At 61.1% G+C, this 16,902-nt stretch overlaps 1 protein-coding gene across 10 annotated transcripts in view; it reads right to left on the bottom strand.

Annotated features, from left to right (window-relative positions):
• BCOR (BCL6 corepressor) overlaps positions 1 to 16,902 on the bottom strand; it is a 116,216-nt gene that overhangs the window by 38,582 nt on the left and 60,732 nt on the right. For 4 of the 10 annotated variants that reach the window (XR_004524557.2, XM_033849988.2, XM_033849984.2 and 1 more), the window contains exon 1: positions 7,025 to 7,783. The exons of 3 other annotated variants lie outside the window; for them this stretch is intronic. The gene's annotated coding sequence lies outside the window, so the exon portion shown is untranslated. Of the gene's footprint in view, positions 1 to 6,220; positions 6,511 to 7,024; positions 7,784 to 16,902 lie in introns of those variants that run through there. 3 more of the 10 variants (XM_033849990.2, XM_033849992.2, XM_033849987.2) reach the window with 2 other exon arrangements.

The following is a 16,902-nucleotide window of genomic DNA, read 5'->3' as shown; positions in this document are numbered from 1 at the left end:
CCCGGCCCCGGGCGGGTGGCTCCTCCAGCGGCCGAGGCTCCGGATGTGTGAAATGGCTCCAGGAGCGCCTGGGGCAGGCCAGGGCCTCCGCAGCGGGAGGGACCGAGGCGGTGGCGGAGCCGGGTCCTCACCCCTCGAGCCAGACAAACACGCCCCGGCCAGTGGCTCGCAGCCAGTGGCTTTCTCTCTTTTTTAAACTTTCCGGCCTTGGCGATCACCGCCGATTGGGACAGGATTTCCAGCCCCCGCCTTCCCTCCTCCACCCCCTCCGTGCAGGCCCTTCCAACCTCCAGGGAGGTGACCCCCGCCCCCGGGCACCGTGAGTCCCTGGCCCCGGCAGACCCTCCCCGCCCCCGCCACTTGGGCCACCTGGAGCGAGCCGCTTCCCAAAGCGATCGGCGTCCGGCCGAGTCTGGGACTGCTGCTGCGTCCGGGGAGGAACTCCCGCAGCCTGCAAAGGTCCAGGCCTGCCCGCGGCGGCATGCAGAACCGCCCCCTGCTCTTGCTTTCTCCGAAAGACCTGACGCGGGGGACGGGGGGGCGGGGGGAGTTTAAGGCCTGTCTTTTAAAAAAAAATTTAACTCTTCAGATGCAAGAATTTGGGTGCCCTTGGCACGGTTATGAGCGCTCGGGTAGAACAATAGAAATGGGGGGTGCCGGAAATGGTACAGGAAGACCCCTATAACCCTATAAACCTCTCCTCCCCCCAGCACTTACTATTAGCATTAAAAGATCCCAGTGCCCTCAATGCAATAGTGCCTGTTTATAACTTTTCCCTGCTGGGTCTCCGTACCCTAAACAAGCCCCCTCCTCACGTTTTGAAATCACCAGGGCAAAGACCGCTCCCAAATCTGTGACCTCCCGGAGCTCTTGGGCCTCTCACCTGCTCTGCCCCGGCACCCTGACCTGACTCACCCTCTTCCCCCCAGTAGTTCCTCTGGTTTGCACCTAGACAATAAATTTAGTTTAATTTAGCTTCCGGTCTTTAATTTTAGCAGGTCTCCTTTTTGCATGCAAATCAATAGGCAATTACCATCTAAAAGCTCGCCCAGCCCCGGGTCAATGTAAATTGATCATTGTCCGCCTTCCACAAAATAACACCGGGAGTCTGTGATGCATAATGAGATTATACTGGAAACTGTCTTTTAGATCAAATTATATTTTATGCTGTCAGGATCTTCTCCTAGCGGACTTCCCCGCTAGTCTAATCACGGGGCGCCGGAGCCCATGGGTGCCGAGAGGCGATGGCTGACCGGGGAGACATGGTTCTAAGAAATAACAAAGTGCGGGGACGCCCCCCCCCGCCGCCATTTCCAACACCCTCGACTAGGGGCAGGCGGAAATGAGCCTGCGCTGGGAAAGGGGGCCTTCTACAGACACGTTGCGGGGGAAAAGCTCGTTGGTTAATTCCCATCCAACAGAAAGTCAGCTATCCCTTCCGGAAAAACACATGGGGGGCAACCAGCGAAAGCCGTCGGGCCGGGCTGGAGGTTGGGAGACGTCCCCGGCCAAGTGCTCGGGGCACAGGCGGCTCGGCTGCCACGGGAGTGGCCTGAGAAGACCTTCCACTCCTGCCCCGGCTGCTTCTCAAGCCAGCGCCACCATCTAGGCCCCGGCAGCGCAGCCAGCCTTGCAAACAGACGGAATCCTGCCGGCCGTACACTCGGGCGAAGCAGCCCGGTCGGGCCAGGCCGGCTTCGGCCTCCCCTCCCCTGACTGGGCGAGGCCCCTCCAGGCCCGAACCGTGTGAGCCGAGGGCTGGAGGCCTCCAGCCAGGAGAAGGTCCTCCCGCCCTTGCGCGGCCCCCGGGGCACGGGTGTGACCCTGGAGCTTAACAAAGGGCCTTCAGAGCTCCTTTCGGCCTCGGGCTGGCGGGGGAGGGGTGGGGCCAGCGGGGAGGGGAGCGGTACGGCGGCCCAAGTGGACCCGTGAGGCCCCCCGCCCCAACGGGCTGGGTCTGCCGGGCCCGCCGCCCTCGAGGAAACCACCGAGGTGGCATTGCCGGGGCCGCCGGGCACTCCCGAGGACCGTCCTGGGGTTCGGGCGGCTCGGAGGCCGGCGAGCCTCCTGCCCAGCCCCGCGGCCCGGCTGTCGTGCCCGACCCAGCGCGGACTCCACCCGAGTGCGGTCTTCCCAATAAAAGCTGGAATTCCCGGCTGGGCTCAGACAAAGAGGGACCGCGGCAAATCGACGCCGCGGGCAAACCAAACCCAAACCGAGTTTACGCGCGCGTCTGGGGTCACAGAGGCGCCTGCTAATCCTCCCTACGCTGGCCGTCCCCGCACGGTCTCCTCAAGGGGGAAAAAAAAAAGGGAAAGAAAGCATACCTCCCCTTGATTCCGCCCAGAGGCCGAGCTTCGCACTTCTTTCGGTTCAGTCTCTATCAGTTCACTAGGCCCCGCGCCACCTTAGCAAACAGGACTTAGAGGAGCGCAACATCCCTTGCTCCCGACCCAGAATGCAAAGCTACTCCTCTTTTTCCTCCACCATCCATCCTCTCAGGGTCAAGAACTCAGAAATCTTTCAGAAATCCTCCTACCTGCTCAAGTCTCTTCCCCACTCTAGATGGGAAGAAACTGTAACAAGAAGCAATCTTAGTAACCAAGGGCCACCCACCCTTAGCTAGGCACCGTTGCCCTCAGTTTCCCTCTAGCCAAAGACACATTATTTCCCAGTGAATGAGTGTGCGAATGTGGTTGTGTGGCCCACACTTCCGTGCCCAGCTCTGTCTCACTGGGCAGGAAAATCTTCATCAGGCATTGAGGAGTTTTTGTCATTCAGCCTGTGTATCTAAGCATGGATGTATGCATGTGAATGCTTTTTGTGTTTCCAAGTGACCCTCTTCACACCTTTAAATGGGCTTTTGTCTCTGGAACGAACTTACAGAAATTCTGCTCCAGTTTCCAGCTCAACAAAGTCTGGGATTTTCTCCTAGAATCTCGCTCTAGGTCTCAGTATTTGCATACCCATGTTTACATTCCTCGCGGCCAGTTCTTTATCTCTTCTGTATCTCTTGTTCCATGTGGGCACCAGAGCCCAAGTGTCTTGATTTGTCTCAGCACATGTCATTCAGGCGCACATCTTAATCTGTGCATTCCTGTCTAACACGTACACCTCCCCACGACTTACATTCTTGCTTTGCCTATATAATGTGGCTCGTTCCCAGACCAATATGGGTTTGCAGTTTAACGTAAGTAGAGGATCCCCTAAGACTACAAACCCTAAAAGGAAGAGGAGGGGGAAGGAGAGAGGAGTGTGACTAATGATTCATTTCTCTATAGGGTAACCCACCCACCAATTTCTACCTCAGGGAAAGAACGAGACCAATGCCTGCAAAGTTGTGTTAAATTTTTAGGCCAATTCAATGCTGACCCCATGTACGTGTATACAAATGATCGATCTTGTACACATCACTATCCCACTCTTGTTTGGAGGCTGCCTCCCTGCACATATCTTATTTGAACTCTCCACAAGTTCACGGTTAGAACTGTTTTTATTTACATAGACAGCTCAAGGACCCCTTTGCTCTCTCCGATGCATACCTGTACACACTGGCCAGGCATTTCAGGCTTGGGTCTTTGGTCGGCAGCACTCTCGGTCAGAGGCCCCACTGACTAAAGCTCTGAGCAGACCTGCACATACTGGGCCGCTGGGAACATTAAGGTCTAACCTCTGCATCTCCCCAACTCAGTTCCTTAAGTGAGGGTGCCCACTGTGTGTGTTCACACCTCCCCCATTGGGAAGTATCGGGTCAAATTAGATCACCTAGCAACTGCGTTTGGTTCGTCGAAGAATCGAGCCCAACGTACCAGGATGTGAGATTGCATACACAGAAGAGAAAGGAAAACCCTAAGCCCAGACTCCCGCCTCCTCTCCCCAGGGGGCTACTTTGCTTCCAGGAATTTCTACTACACTCCCCACCCCCACTCTCCCTATCGTCTTTAAAGGGTTAAGAGAAACCCTCGCAGCCTTCCCTCCACCCTGGTCGCTGGGCCCGAAGGCTCGCTCGCTCACGGGAGTCTGCCGCCGCCTCCGCGGCCCGCCCCCCCCTTCCCGTCCTTCAGCCGGGAGGGAGCCTGCATGCCTGTCTAGACCGATCTATCACAGGCACACCAACAACACCCGCGAGAGCGCGGAGACCCTACCTAGGTCCCCCTGCCCGCACGGTTCCCGGCGGACAGAACCCTGGAGCGTGACCGCGCCTGCAGGGTCTGGGTGGGAGCCTACGGGCTCGGGCTGCCCCGAGCGCACAGCGGGTCCGCCCCGGCCCCGGCCCCCAGCGCTCCCGCCAGCCCGGCTGCCGGGGCACAGTCACAGCTCTGCGCGCTGGGCAGTCCTATTTTTATCTTGTCTAATCCCAAACTGGGCGGGGAGCACAGGCGTCGTGCTTAGAGAACAAGAGATAGGCGAGGGAGGCGGGGAGGAGCAGCCAGGCAGCGACGCGAGCGGGAGCGAGTTAAAGACACAGTCGAGGCGACCGAGAGCAGGAAGAAAGAGCGGGCTGCGCGGGCCTCGAGGCGCCGCACGCAACGCGCCGCCCGGCGAAGTTACACTCGCCTCCCGGTCGCCCCTCGCCGCCCGTCCCTCCCCACTTCCCAGCGGCGCTCTCCGCAGCCCGGGCCGCGGGGCCCCGGCCTGTGTGGGAGGCAGAGGCCCGGCCGGCCCTGCAAAGGGCTGGAGAGAATCGCTAATGAGCTGTGCGGCCCATTGATCCGGAGAACACTTCCTAATTAACTCTCAGTCACCTACTGGTGACAGCGCCTCAAAGGACAGCGCTGGGGCCGTCCGAGCCCCAACCCCGACCTGCCCGCGGAGCGCCTGGCGCCCGAACCCCGCGCGCCCCCCCTCACTACCCCAGGCAATCCCGGTGAGTGGCGGCGTAAACCCGCACACTAAAGGCCAGCCTCGGATTAAACCTGGACGGCATATTAATCAACGCCATCTCCCCCCTTGCTCCACGCGGTGAAATCATGCCCAAAATAAACACGGGAACCAACACTGCAAAGCCCAGACCAGATAACAGGTCGGGGGTGGAGTGGGAAGGGTCGAGAAGCAAACGTATTTTCCAAGTGTCCACGTACAGGAGTCTCGGAGGCTGACAATTAAAATGCCTTCCACACAAGCAATTCTGTTGGCCAAACCGAATCCAACACCTCGTAAGGATTGATTTCGGCCCGCGGTGTCCGTTTCCAGTGCCACAGGAAGTGTCAGATGGCTAGAAATACCCAAGTCTGTCTGCGTTCACCACCCACCACCTTCTGGGGTGGGCCATTTCCTCCTCGTTTTTATTCCCAAGTCATTTTAAGGGTTTTTCTCCAGAGACTACCCCTAGAATCAAATACCACTACCCCTCCTCTGGCCTTCTCTCAAAAAAGAAAAAAACAAAAAAAACGGCTAAAACCCTGAGCTGTCTACTCTAGACACAGGAGGCTGTACGAATACCTATTTGAAGCGCGCTGGTTTCTTTAAGGTTTGTTTTTAAATACACATAACCCTCCCCCCTCCTTCGCTCTTCCATCCCCCCAACCCTTTAGACGCCGGCGGCGCGCGCCCTCGCGCGCGGGCACTCACAGCCTCTAGCTGGAGATCGCGGACTTTCTGGAAAAGATTCATTAACTGCAAATTAAGCCTCGCCCCGGCCTCGGCCTACACGCGGCCAGGCTCAGCCGTCTCAGGGACCCGGGGACGTGCCCACTCGAAAGTGCAGGCGGCGGGAAGCCCGCCGGGACCACGCTTGCCTCGAGCCGCCCTACTCCGCACACGGCGCCCCGGGGCTTGCTTGGTAAACAGCAGGAGCACGTCGCCGCCGCCCCGAGCCCCCTAGTTGGCGGAGGCTCTGCAGCGCAGCCGCCCGCCTGCTCCGAGCGCGGGCCCCGCGGCGCGGCGGCGCCTCGCCCTCCCCGCCTCGGCCGAGGATCGCGCCCGGGTGCGCAAGTTCCTCTTCGCCCTCAGCCTCTGCGCCGCACGCCCTCCGAGTGGGACCAACTTCCTCCGGCCGCAGACTCGCACACGCCCTACAGGGCTTTCCACCAGACTCCTCTCTGCCCAGAGGAGGACCCAGGTCTCGCCCCCCCGCCCGCCGCCGCCCCCGCACGATCTACCCCCACTCCTGGGGTCTCACAACTTAAAACCAACCCCACGACGTCGCAGGGAGGGTGGGGGTGGACCAGGGTGGCAGATTAAAATTTTAAAAGAACATTTACAAAACAAAGCGTCTGACCTGACTGGCTGGCTGGCGGGCGGGCCGAGTCGGAACCCCTCGCTCTGCTCGATTTCCTAGTATTTTTTTTTTTAATCCACGTGATTCACGCTTTAGAGCAAGCCAAAAAAAAAAAACAAAAAAACAAAAAACCGGGACTCCCCTCCCGAGTCGCGCGGCAGCGGCGGCAGGTCGAGCTCGGCTCGGCCCGGGGCGCCCGCCACACACACCCTCGCGCACGCACACGCCGTCGTTCCACGAGCAAGAACGAGCTGCCCCCGGAGAGGCGAGACGAGGCAGCAGCGGCTGGGGGTTTTTACAGTTCTTTCCCGAGTCGAAAAAGAAAGCAGACGGGAACCCGCCGCCCTCCCCTTCCTGCTAGCGAGCTAACGCCGAGCCGAGCTTCCCAGCTTCCAGCGCAGCTCACCCCCCCGCCCCCCCCGCCCGACTCGCGGCGCTCAGCGACGACCGCGCTCCCGCGCACACAGGCACATACTGCCTGCAAACTTCCACTCCGCGAACTCCCTGCTCTCCTCCCAGCCCCCAGGGGGGCGGCAGGCCCCCCCGCCGCGCCCCCCCCGAAGCCCACGCCGGCCGCTTAGGTTGGCTGCATTTTTAATAACTTACAGCTAGGAAATAAAAACGAAAGCGAGCAAGGCAGCCAAAGTGAAGCGCGAGGCACAAGCTTCGAGGGGTACGCGAGAGAGTCAGAGGAGCCACCCGCCGCTACTCTGGGCCCCGAGGGAGGGGGCCGACTGCAGTCCGCCGCACGCACGCTCGCCAGCCCGCGCGGCCTCCCCGGGGAACGGTGTTCCGGGCACTGACCTGAAATCCCCGGCCGGGGAGTAAGCAGGGAGCCTGCGATCCGGCGCTTTGAAGTTTTCCCCGGAGCAGAGTCGAGGCGGCGAGGAGGAGCGACGGGAGGTGGGGTGGGTGGGGAGAGGTGTGCGGGGTTGGAGGAAAGTGGGGTGGCGACGTTGGCGATGGGAGAAGGGGCCGGGCCGGGGAAGCGCGGCGAACAGCAAAGTTTGCCGTCCCCCGCTGCCCGCAACCCGCTCGCGGCGCCGCGATCGCTCGCCTCCCTCGCCGTCTGCTGCCAGCCGGCTGCCCTCGGGGTCGGCCCCGCCGAGGGGTGGGCTCTGGGCCGGGTGGGGGCGGGGCAGGGCGGGGCGGGCTCAAAGCCTCCGGGCAGGTGGCGACAGCCCCGCGCGATCCTCCGGGCTCCGGCGGCTGGGCCGGGCTCGGCCGGGCTCAGCAGCTCTCGCGCCGCCGCTGCTGCCGCCCGCGCTCGGGCAGGAGCCCCAGCGCCATGTTGACGGTTCGCCGCGAGCGCCCGCTCGGGCTGGGTGTGTGAATGTGTGTGTGTGAGTGTGTTGGCCAAGTCTTCCCTGCGCGGCGACAGCGCGGCTTGGGCTCCCCGCCCGGCAGCTCGCGGGCTCCCCCTCCGCCGCCGCTGCCGCCTCGCTCCCGCTCTCGGTCGCGGTCTGGGCTCCGGCGCGTCTTCCCCGCTGCCGCCGAGCTCGGTCCGCGTTCAGCAAGGAGCGTAGCTCTGCCTCACCTCGCCGCTGGGAGCCCAGGCTCCGTCTGCCGCCGCACGCCGCGATCCCAACGCGTCCCCCCTCCCTGGTTCCCTCCTCTTCCTCCTCCCCCTCCCTCCGCCCTCTCGCCCGCCCGCCCTCCCTCCCTCCCTCCCAGCAGCCGCCTCCCCTCCCCCCGCAGGCGCAGCGCTCGGGCGACAGCCGCCCGCCCGCCGCCGCCTCCAGCTCTCGCAAGTTTGAGCTCCCCCAGCCTCCGCTCACCCTCCGCTCACCCTCCGTTGCGGCGCCTGGGCGGTGGGGTTTCGGAGGCGTGATTCCCCAAGAAAGGTTTGCCCGAGTTTCCCCAACCGTCATCGATTCCCGGCGCGTTTCACCTCTCTGGGTCCGAACCCCAGACCACTTGGGTGGCGTCCCCCTCGCCCCTTGTCCTCCCCTCCCCCGCTCGGACCGAGTTGGCTGCGCACACCCCGCCCGGGCGCGCGTCCTGGGCGAGCGAGAGACCGACTTGGGCGGCGGCGGCGGCGCGGGCGGCCCGCTGATCCTGAGCCGAGGGGATGGGGGGCGGCGGGGGCGGCTCTCCCAGCCGCGCGCCGAGACTCCCCTCGCTACCCAGAAGGCCAGTGGAGGACCGCAATTACCATAAAGCGCCTAGCACTCGGCTCAGCCAAAGCTGTCAAACCCCAGCGGCAGCCGCCGCTGCCTCCTCTCGCCACCAGCGCTGCGCTCTCTCGGTCGTGCGTCCCCTCCGAGACCAAGCAGAGCCTGGCGAGTGCGCGTCGGTGCCCATCCACACCCTGGGTCCCCCCTTCCTCCCGGAGAAGCCCTTTCCCATTTCGGTGTCAAGAGCTACCTGAAAACACCACCTTGGGCAACGGTGGCCGTTCCGCCCGAACTCCGCGCCCGAGTTCCCCGGACGTTTCGATTGTGTGGGAATTGTTTGGAGAGGCGGGGGATGGAGGAGGCAGCCCGTGGGGCACAAGGAGGCGGGGGTGGGGGCGGCAGGGGAGTGGAGATCCACCAGAATTTCTCCCCGTTCTCGGGCATTTCACAGTCTGCATCTCAGATGATTAGAGGGTCTGTCCTGGCCCCTCACCCCTGCCTCGGGAGATTATCTCCCGCGTTTTATTTTCCTTGGCAGGGAGCAACTTTTGGCTTACACCGTTCGCTCCATAAATTTCCACTCGGTAACGTCGTGCTGATCGGAGCTCGGCGGCGGCGTACAGCCTGCGCCCGCAGCAGTTCAATTCAATTGACACGTATTGAGCTTCTCCAGCGCACCCGGCGCGGCGCTGGGCGCGGGGGGAGGGCAGGGGCAGGCAGGCGAGAGGGGGAAGCGGAGAGGCGAGGTTCCGGCCTCCCCAGAGCGCAGAGCCTCTAGGGCGAGCCGAGAAGCCCCAGTTCGTGAAGCGGGCGGGAAGGGGTGGGAGTGGGGGAGGGGTGTTCCGGCCTAACCGGGCCCGGACACCGCCGCAAGAGGTGACCCCACTCCGTTGCTGGATAGGCTCTTTTGATGCTGAACGTGGGGGAGTCTCTTTCTGCCTAAGGACAAGATGGTGCAGGCTCGATGAGAACATCAATCCGAAATGGAGGTGGCTTGTAAATTCCACACGGAAAGTTTTAAAATATCCTGGAGCGTCTCCATGCCAAAATAATCAAGAGCATCTCAAGTTGATTACTAAGTCAAGGTCAAGGCCAAAATCAGCTCTAGCTAGCAGATCCCTTTAAAAAATTAGACTTAATACTGACTGCAGGACTGGTGTTAGGTGCGATTTTATTTATTCTGTTTTAGTTCTCAGTACATAGTTATAAAAACAGCCCTTTTCAAAGCAGAAGTGAAACATCTCTACCGTTTGAAACCCGAAACTTCGGGCAGAATTAAATCTTCATGCTCCAGGGCTGCTTAAAACAACTGATGCAAAAGACAGGCGGGCAAGTGCCCCTGTGAGCAGTTCCCAGCCCTGCTGGGCCGCCACGGCTTCCAGGACCCGTGCCTGCATAATGGAATGTACGCCTTTTTCTTCCTGGTCTCTCTGGAGGTGGGTGTCTCTGAAGGCTAACCCACACATTTTTTTAATCTCCGGTAACAAGCAGAAAGACACCTGGACTATTATGCTGTAAAGCTATTTTTTATAAAGACATTTTAGGGCCAGACATTAAAAGTTATTAGACTGAACGCATGCAACTTACAGACACAGCTGGAGAAAAGGCCTCTGGTTGTGTGTTGTAGCAACATTTCTTTTTGAAGCAACTCCTTTTATTCAAAACAAATCTAAAATAACCGGGAAGGCTGAAGTTGGGTATTTGTGGGGAAACACTCTGAATGCGGTTCCAGGCAAGGAGACCGCTGTGCCACTGTGGGCCGAGAGGGAGAGCTGGCCTGGGTGAGTGCGGAGCCGTGCCAGGCTCTTCTGGCTCAGTTAGGCCACCGCAGAGACCCTGGCCCCATGCCCGGCCACCTTCTCTCCCCTTCCCATGCCTCCCCAACTCTCCCCCCATGCACAGGCTTTTCCCGGAGTTGAAAGTTGCGTGTAACCGTCCAGAACTTTTGGAAAATCCAGGAACCAAGTTAAAACACGGAGTCTGCTGCCTCTCCGAGTCCTGTGGCCTCCCGGGGCTGCTGACAAAGGGGCCTGTTTGTCTAACTTTAAAAGTTAAAATGAATTGGGGAGGGGGGCGGTGCCGTAAATGCGAAGGGGCCAGAGGAGGGCTGACTGTGGGAGAAATTTGATGCTGGAGACAAACAGACCAGTAAATTCGCCTTTGACGTAATTTGCAGCATGCGCGCGCGCGCGCGCGCGGGCAGACGCGCGCACGCACACACACACACACACACACACACACTTTTTAAGGAGTCTTGCCTCCGTGGTATCCTTGGTGGGATTAAAAGGTTTCTCTTCCATCTCCGAGGGATATATTTTGCAACTCTGCGGGACTTTAAAAAATATCTTATTAAGGCAGTCCTAAGAGGCATGAATGTACGTGGGGGGGGAGGGGGTTCATGACTCCCTGGGGATTAAAATGTGAGTTTTTCCTGAGGTGCTCTAAGGTGGAGGAGGGGGAGGGAGTTTACACCTATTGGCCCGGTTAGTTGGCATTATTCCAGGGAGGAGAAGCAGAAAGCTCAGGAATGGCAGTCCTCACTTGGGAAGCCATGTGTCCTCACTTGGGAAGGGGCTCCGGGAGTGGGGACACCGTGGAGCCTGCAGCCTGTGCGGGCCCACTCCTGCTCCCTCCTCCCCTGCCCTCCCACGAGTCCCTCAGGAGCTGACCTGGGGGTCAGGCTGCTACACTCGGCACTCAGCAAGGGGAGGATTTCAATGAAAGCAAAGGAGGAGGCGGCGGGAGAGAGCCAGCGAGTGAGCGCAAGGGAGGGGAGGCCGCACAGGCAGCGAAGAAATAAAGAAATAGGCACAGAATGGCGAGGTGCTTCCAACTGAGCCGCAGGGCCGCTCCTCTCCCACCTGCCTCTTGTCCCCTGGGAAGGGTCTCCCAGTTATAACCTATGGCTCTCGGGCGCTCTCTTGCTGCGGATTCTATCCAGCCTCTGCAACTGGACAAGCAGGTTGGCACTTCCGGGGAGCAGGCCTGGAGCCTGGTCGCCCTTTTCCTGCCAGGCTGACTGTGTAAGGTCTGCCAGGCCCTCTTCCACACCTTCAGTCACCGCCCAAGGCCTAGGGGAAAGGCCATGCATCTTGCGGTGCGGTTCTTACCTGGAGTTTGGGGGACCCTGGGACCCTAACATGGTGCGCGGGGTTTGTTTGTAACATACTTGCAGGAACTAAGTCATAAAGCTCTGTAGGCCCCGATGGCGCTCTTCGGAGGCTGTTCTCATGTCTATGCCACTGGTGATCGGAATAGGTGGGATTTGTGTGATTACAGAGAATGCATTTTTACTCTATATAGTGTGAGCTAGCCTGTTCATGTTAACTATTTTTAAAAACAAACACCTACAATGACAGTCTTCCCTGGTCACTTTGTAAAAGAGCTCTGGGCTTACCAAGTGGCACTTAGAAGACCCACTGGCCCATCTTCCAAGCACAAGGCATCCTTGTCCCAGGGATTTCACTTATCTGGAAACATCTAAAGGTAGCTGCCTTCCCTGGTAGGAGTCTGCTAGACTTAGAGGTCTCCAGGTTGAAGACAGTTGCTCTTTCTGTCTAGTCTTTGAACGGTTACGGGGCGTTTGTGGGGGGAGGGTCCAGACGGCAGGCCCAACATGGTAGCAACTGCCTCTCCGAATTTCTGGTCTGGGCTAGATTTTAGGCTCTGACCAGGCACCGGTGGGTGAACTACCGCCGACACTGAGGGGCTTGCTGGGTAGACGGATGTCAGCCGAACGAGCATAGATACTGGCGGCTTGGGGAGGCCCCGTCTTGCGCCCCACCTGGCCCCTGCTTAAGAGCCCTCGAAGCCACCGAGCTGGGCTGGATGCGCCTGTAGATAGACTCAGATGCCACGTCCCGCCCCGGCTGCTTATTTAGCGAGGTGCCTCCAGCTCATACTCTACCCAGTCGGGGTCAGCGAGTGGGAACCGCGGGGAGAGGGGGCGGAGAACACCAACTCCTCGCTCGCAGACCCAGCAGGGCGGCCTTCCGCCCGAGCCGTTTCATTTGCAGCTTCCCTCCTCGGTGGCCGCGGGCCCCCTGCGGACACGCACCACCCTGAGCCCCTTCGCGGGCACTATCCCGGGGCCTGGAGGGATCTGGAAGGCTCCGCCAGCCCCTCGCTCGGGGTAGGAAGGGAGTACCGCCCAGCAGATGAAAACGCGGCGCTGGCCTGTCCCTAAGTACCTCTGAGGCCACCACAAAGTCGGGCGCAGAGGTGAGTGGCGCGGGGCGCTTGCCCCGGGAAGGTCAGCCAGGGAGCAAAGCTTGGGGCTAGCGCAGGGCTGGGGATTCCAAACGGCCTAATCCGCTGCACTTCCCCCCCTCCCTCCCTCCCCGCTCCGGGTCCAATCTGCTCGGCCTTCGCCCGCGATGCTCCCCCCATCCCGGCGTCTCCAGCACGTTGGCAGTCGCGCAGCCCCCGGCCGCGAGCGCGGGGGGGTGGGGTGGGGTGCGCAGGGTGGTTTGTTTTGCGAGGCCTGACAGAACCTTCTGTGTGCGGCGGAGGGAGGAGGCTAATGCATAATGCACAGCGCCTGGAAGCCCGGCCATTAGCGGCCTGTCGGTGACACAGACAAACGACTGAGAGGGAGGAGATCCAGCTCGCTCTGGAGTTTAAATATACCAGCGTGGAGGGGAAACGCCATGATTTAAAAGTGTGTGTTTGCAGACACTCGCATATATTTTAATGATTTCCAGCAGGCCGTGCGCCCCAGCCTTGCATCCCCCTCCCCAAAGGGGGGACATGTATGGGGGGGGTAAGAATGAAGGCAGAGTGAGAGGCCTCAACCCGAGACCCATCGCTAGCTTCCGAGGGATGAAGGGGAGAAGAGGTTGGTAAATGCACCGCGGAGAAAGTGAGGCCTAGGGAAGCCACACGACCCAAGGCCATCCCCAGATTTTTGTTTTTTTAAATCTGGCCATCGAGCCTTCCACCCCGGACTGGACCTTCTACGTTGTACTAAAAAGAAAGGCCTGGGGGAAAGAATAAACCCTACTACCCCGGCTTCCCCCCAGGTGCCCACATTTTTGAATCTTCCCTTTCCACCGACAATCCAGAGACCTCCTTCCTCCCCGTTTAACACACCAGTGTTTTTTAGCAATTAAGGCGAGAAGGGGGTGGGGATAAAGATAAGCCAATTTTTTTTTCCGCCATGCAAGTGTGAAAGATAAGATAACGCTAAGCTGAGGCAAAGCGGCTGCTTACAACCTCCCCTCAGCGATTTTGATCGGTCACTTCTTATCTCACAAAAATGCTCCTTTCGAAAACTGCATCAAAAAAAGAAAAAGGCTGAAGGAAAGCATTTTCATTTGGAACTGACATTTAAAACTCACCTTCTCTACACCAGCAACTCCTCCCCATCCGCGGGGCTCCCCAGGAAAAGTCACACCTCGACTACAGGGTTTCAGGCTTTCTCGTGGGGGGCAGGATTACTAGTGTAATTAGGGTGAATAAAACCAGGGATGCGTGATGAGGATTTATCCTGCATCCAACCCCAGCCTCGCAGCCGGGCTTTCCTTCTCTGAGTTCCTGGTCGCTGTTTGTGTTTCACCATCGCGCTCGTGTGTTAAAACTAAACAGGTAGTTATATTTGGGAGGATCGTATAACTGTGTCAACACGAAGCGGTTGTTAATGCGAAATAATAAGAAACTCTGCTGATTTTTACAGGCCCCTGTAAAGGATGGAAAAGGCGTCATGCGCCCCGGAACCCGAGAACTCTCAGCCGAACCGGACTCTCGGGGAGTCTTATAAAATTCTTTTCTCGCACAAAAATCTCACCAAGGGGTTTCCGGAAGACTTTGTATTTGTTGAGGGAGGTTTCGGTATTGAACTCCAGGCCCGCAGGGCGGCCTGTAAATTCCCCCCCAGCCCAGCCGCTGGCCCCAGATCGCAAACATCAAGGCAGGCGCCCCAGGCTGAGTTGATGAACCTCTGCGCCCACCTCCGGCTTACAGCTCCCGAGCTCCCACTTCTTCACCCCCCCATCCCGGGTTCGCAACTCGGCGCTGGGCGCAAACCGAGTTTGCCCTCTCCGGGCACGACCTAAAGCCCGGGGCTAGCCGCGGCCGGATAGTCCCCGGGGAGCCGAAACCGCCGAGCGGGGAAACCCCTCCTGTCGCCCTTCCGCGAAAAGCCTGGCCCCGGCGTAGGCGCCAAGCAAACGGGCATCCGCTGACAGCCGGGCCTCACGTAAGGCCCACACGCGTCCCATTAGTCAGCCTGAGTTCCCCTCGGGCGAGCAGTCTGGCGCGGCCCCAAGGCCAGGCGCGGGCGGGGAGGGGGTGCGGGGCCGCGGCGAGCTGGGAGCGGGGCGGGGGCGCGGGCTCTGCGGGGCCCGGCCGGGCTCGGTTCCGCGTTCCTGGGCCCGCGGGTAAGCTGAGCCGGCGGGGCAGGCCGCTCCCTGGCTGGCGCCGAGGCGCCGAGCTGCGCTTCACGTGCCCGCCATATCAGCGGCGGCGGCGGCGGCGAGGAGCGGGGGCAGGGAGGCGCGCCGCAGCTCCCGCGGGGCCTCCGGCCCCCCTTCCCCCGCCCTGCGGGGGGCTGGGTCCGGACCACCCCGCAGCCCCCATCCCCGCGCCGGCCGAGAGCGGCGCTGCCAGACGCCAAGAGGCTTCTAGGGCGCCGTTCCGAAAGCTGCGCGGCGGCGGCAGCCAGGGGAGGGTGCTCCTCGCGGCCGCCCCGGGAACTTCCCGCCGCCCCGCCGCCGCCGCCGCCGCCGCCGCAGTCACCGGGGCCGGAAGCCCTTGCGCCGCCCCGAGCGGCCTCCGCTGGCCCCTAGGGCTGTTCCAGACGAGGGCTGGTCGCGCGTCACCTTCGATCCCTCCTAGTCCCAGGCGGCCGCCCTCGCCCTGGGGCATCCCCATTTAAACCCGGAGGACCCTTCTAGAGGTCCAGCGGGACCTTCCTCTATTACCGCCATCAACGCGGCTCCCCCGGCAGCTGGGACAGGAGGGGCGCGGAGCCGCCACTCCGGCCGGGCAGGAACACCTGCTCCCGGGCCCTGCAGCTGGGCGCGTGGTGCCGGGAGAGGCTGCCTACTGTTGTGTGCAGAGATCGCGGAGGAGAAAATGGGGCTCCGAAGCTCAGGGCCAGGCGCAGCCGCGCCCTGGCCGCCCCCAACTCCCACCCTTTCTGTGCGATCAAGCCCGAAGCTCGGGGACGCGGGTCTCCCTGAGGGTCGAAGGGCCGCCACCCCTGGGATCCAGCTTCTGGCCTCAGGAGGTCGTTCGCAAGATAGATGGGGCAAAACCTGTTTTGGGAGTCTTCCCGGTGTCCGCCCCCGCTCTCCAAACCAGACACACTCATCTCCCCTCGGCCCCCATTCTAGCCTCCGGCGGGGGACAAGAGTAGGTCATGGCGGCACTGGTACGGGGTTCGGACTTTGCCACGCGGCGTGGGCAGGGCCGATGGACCCTCCCCATCTCCTGTGTGCCCAGAGGAGATCGGGCAGCCGAGATGACCTGCGCCGCTTGCCCTGCCTCACCCCCCCTCCCCCGTCCCGCCCTCCCCGGAGCTCCTGGCCCAGGGCCCGGCCGGGGAAGGCGTTGTTTTGCCAGCGGGAGCCGAGCGAGTGCGCAGAGAAAAGCCTCCCTGCTCTAATGAGAGTGCACACAGCGCTGCAGCGAGGAGGATGATTACCCGGCGGGCGGGGGGGCGCGGGGCCGGGCCGCGGGCGGCGTGTGCGGCGGCCCCGCGGGCCCGGAGTCCCCGCCTGTCTGGCTGCTAATCGCACGCTTTCTGCTGTTACGGAGGCAGGCGGGAGCCGGCGGCCAAGCCCAGCGCCGGCGACTCGGCGGGTGACACGGAAACATGGCGCAGCGCCCCTCCCCCGCCCGCCCTCCCTGCGCTCCCGCCTCCCGCCTCGCACTTCCTCCCGCCCGCGAGGCTTTTGCAGTTCTAATGCTCTGCTGTCCGCCCGGCACCATTACGCTAGCAGCCGCTTCTCGGCCGCCGCGCGCGTCTCTTTCCCTTTTGTTTTCGGGGTCTATAGAAAACGTTTGCTTTTGTCCCGAGCTCTCGTTAAACCAAACTTGTGGTGGCAACGGAAGGCGGTGCGGGCGGGGAGGGGCCCGGGGATTTTGGCAGCAGCCGACCAGAGCGTGGTGGAAACTTCTCTCGCTGGGTTCCCCGCCACCCCGCCTTCCCCCCCCTCCCCTCTTACACACAGGCCAGTCGGCCTACCAACGCTTCCCCCCTTCTCCCCCTGAGAGGCCTCAGCGCTCCAGGAAGGAGGTCTGGGCTAGAGGGACTGTGACCAGGGGTGAAGAGCCTAGGGTGCGTGTCCGTGGGCCCCGAGTTTTTGGCACTCGGTGACCTCGCTCCTTGAAGTCTTGACTTGCCTCTCCCTCCCTTTGGTCATTCGGGGCTTTGTATCAGCCGATGGAGAAGGAAGGGGAGGGAAGAGAAGAAAGTGGTTCGCGTGTGTGGTTTTTATATTAAGGGTTTGTTGGAATCTCTCACCTCCAACTGTATAGCCTCTTTTATAGGATCTATGGAGAGAAGGGGGAAGGTGGGCCCCACGGGGGAAAGGGTCAGGAACCTAGGCCTGGGAGCTGGAT

This window comes from Tursiops truncatus, chromosome X, assembly GCF_011762595.2.
Source record: "Tursiops truncatus isolate mTurTru1 chromosome X, mTurTru1.mat.Y, whole genome shotgun sequence".
In the NCBI taxonomy this organism is placed as follows: Eukaryota; Metazoa; Chordata; class Mammalia; order Artiodactyla; family Delphinidae; genus Tursiops; species Tursiops truncatus.
This window is presented reverse-complemented; position numbering and strand designations above follow the sequence as displayed.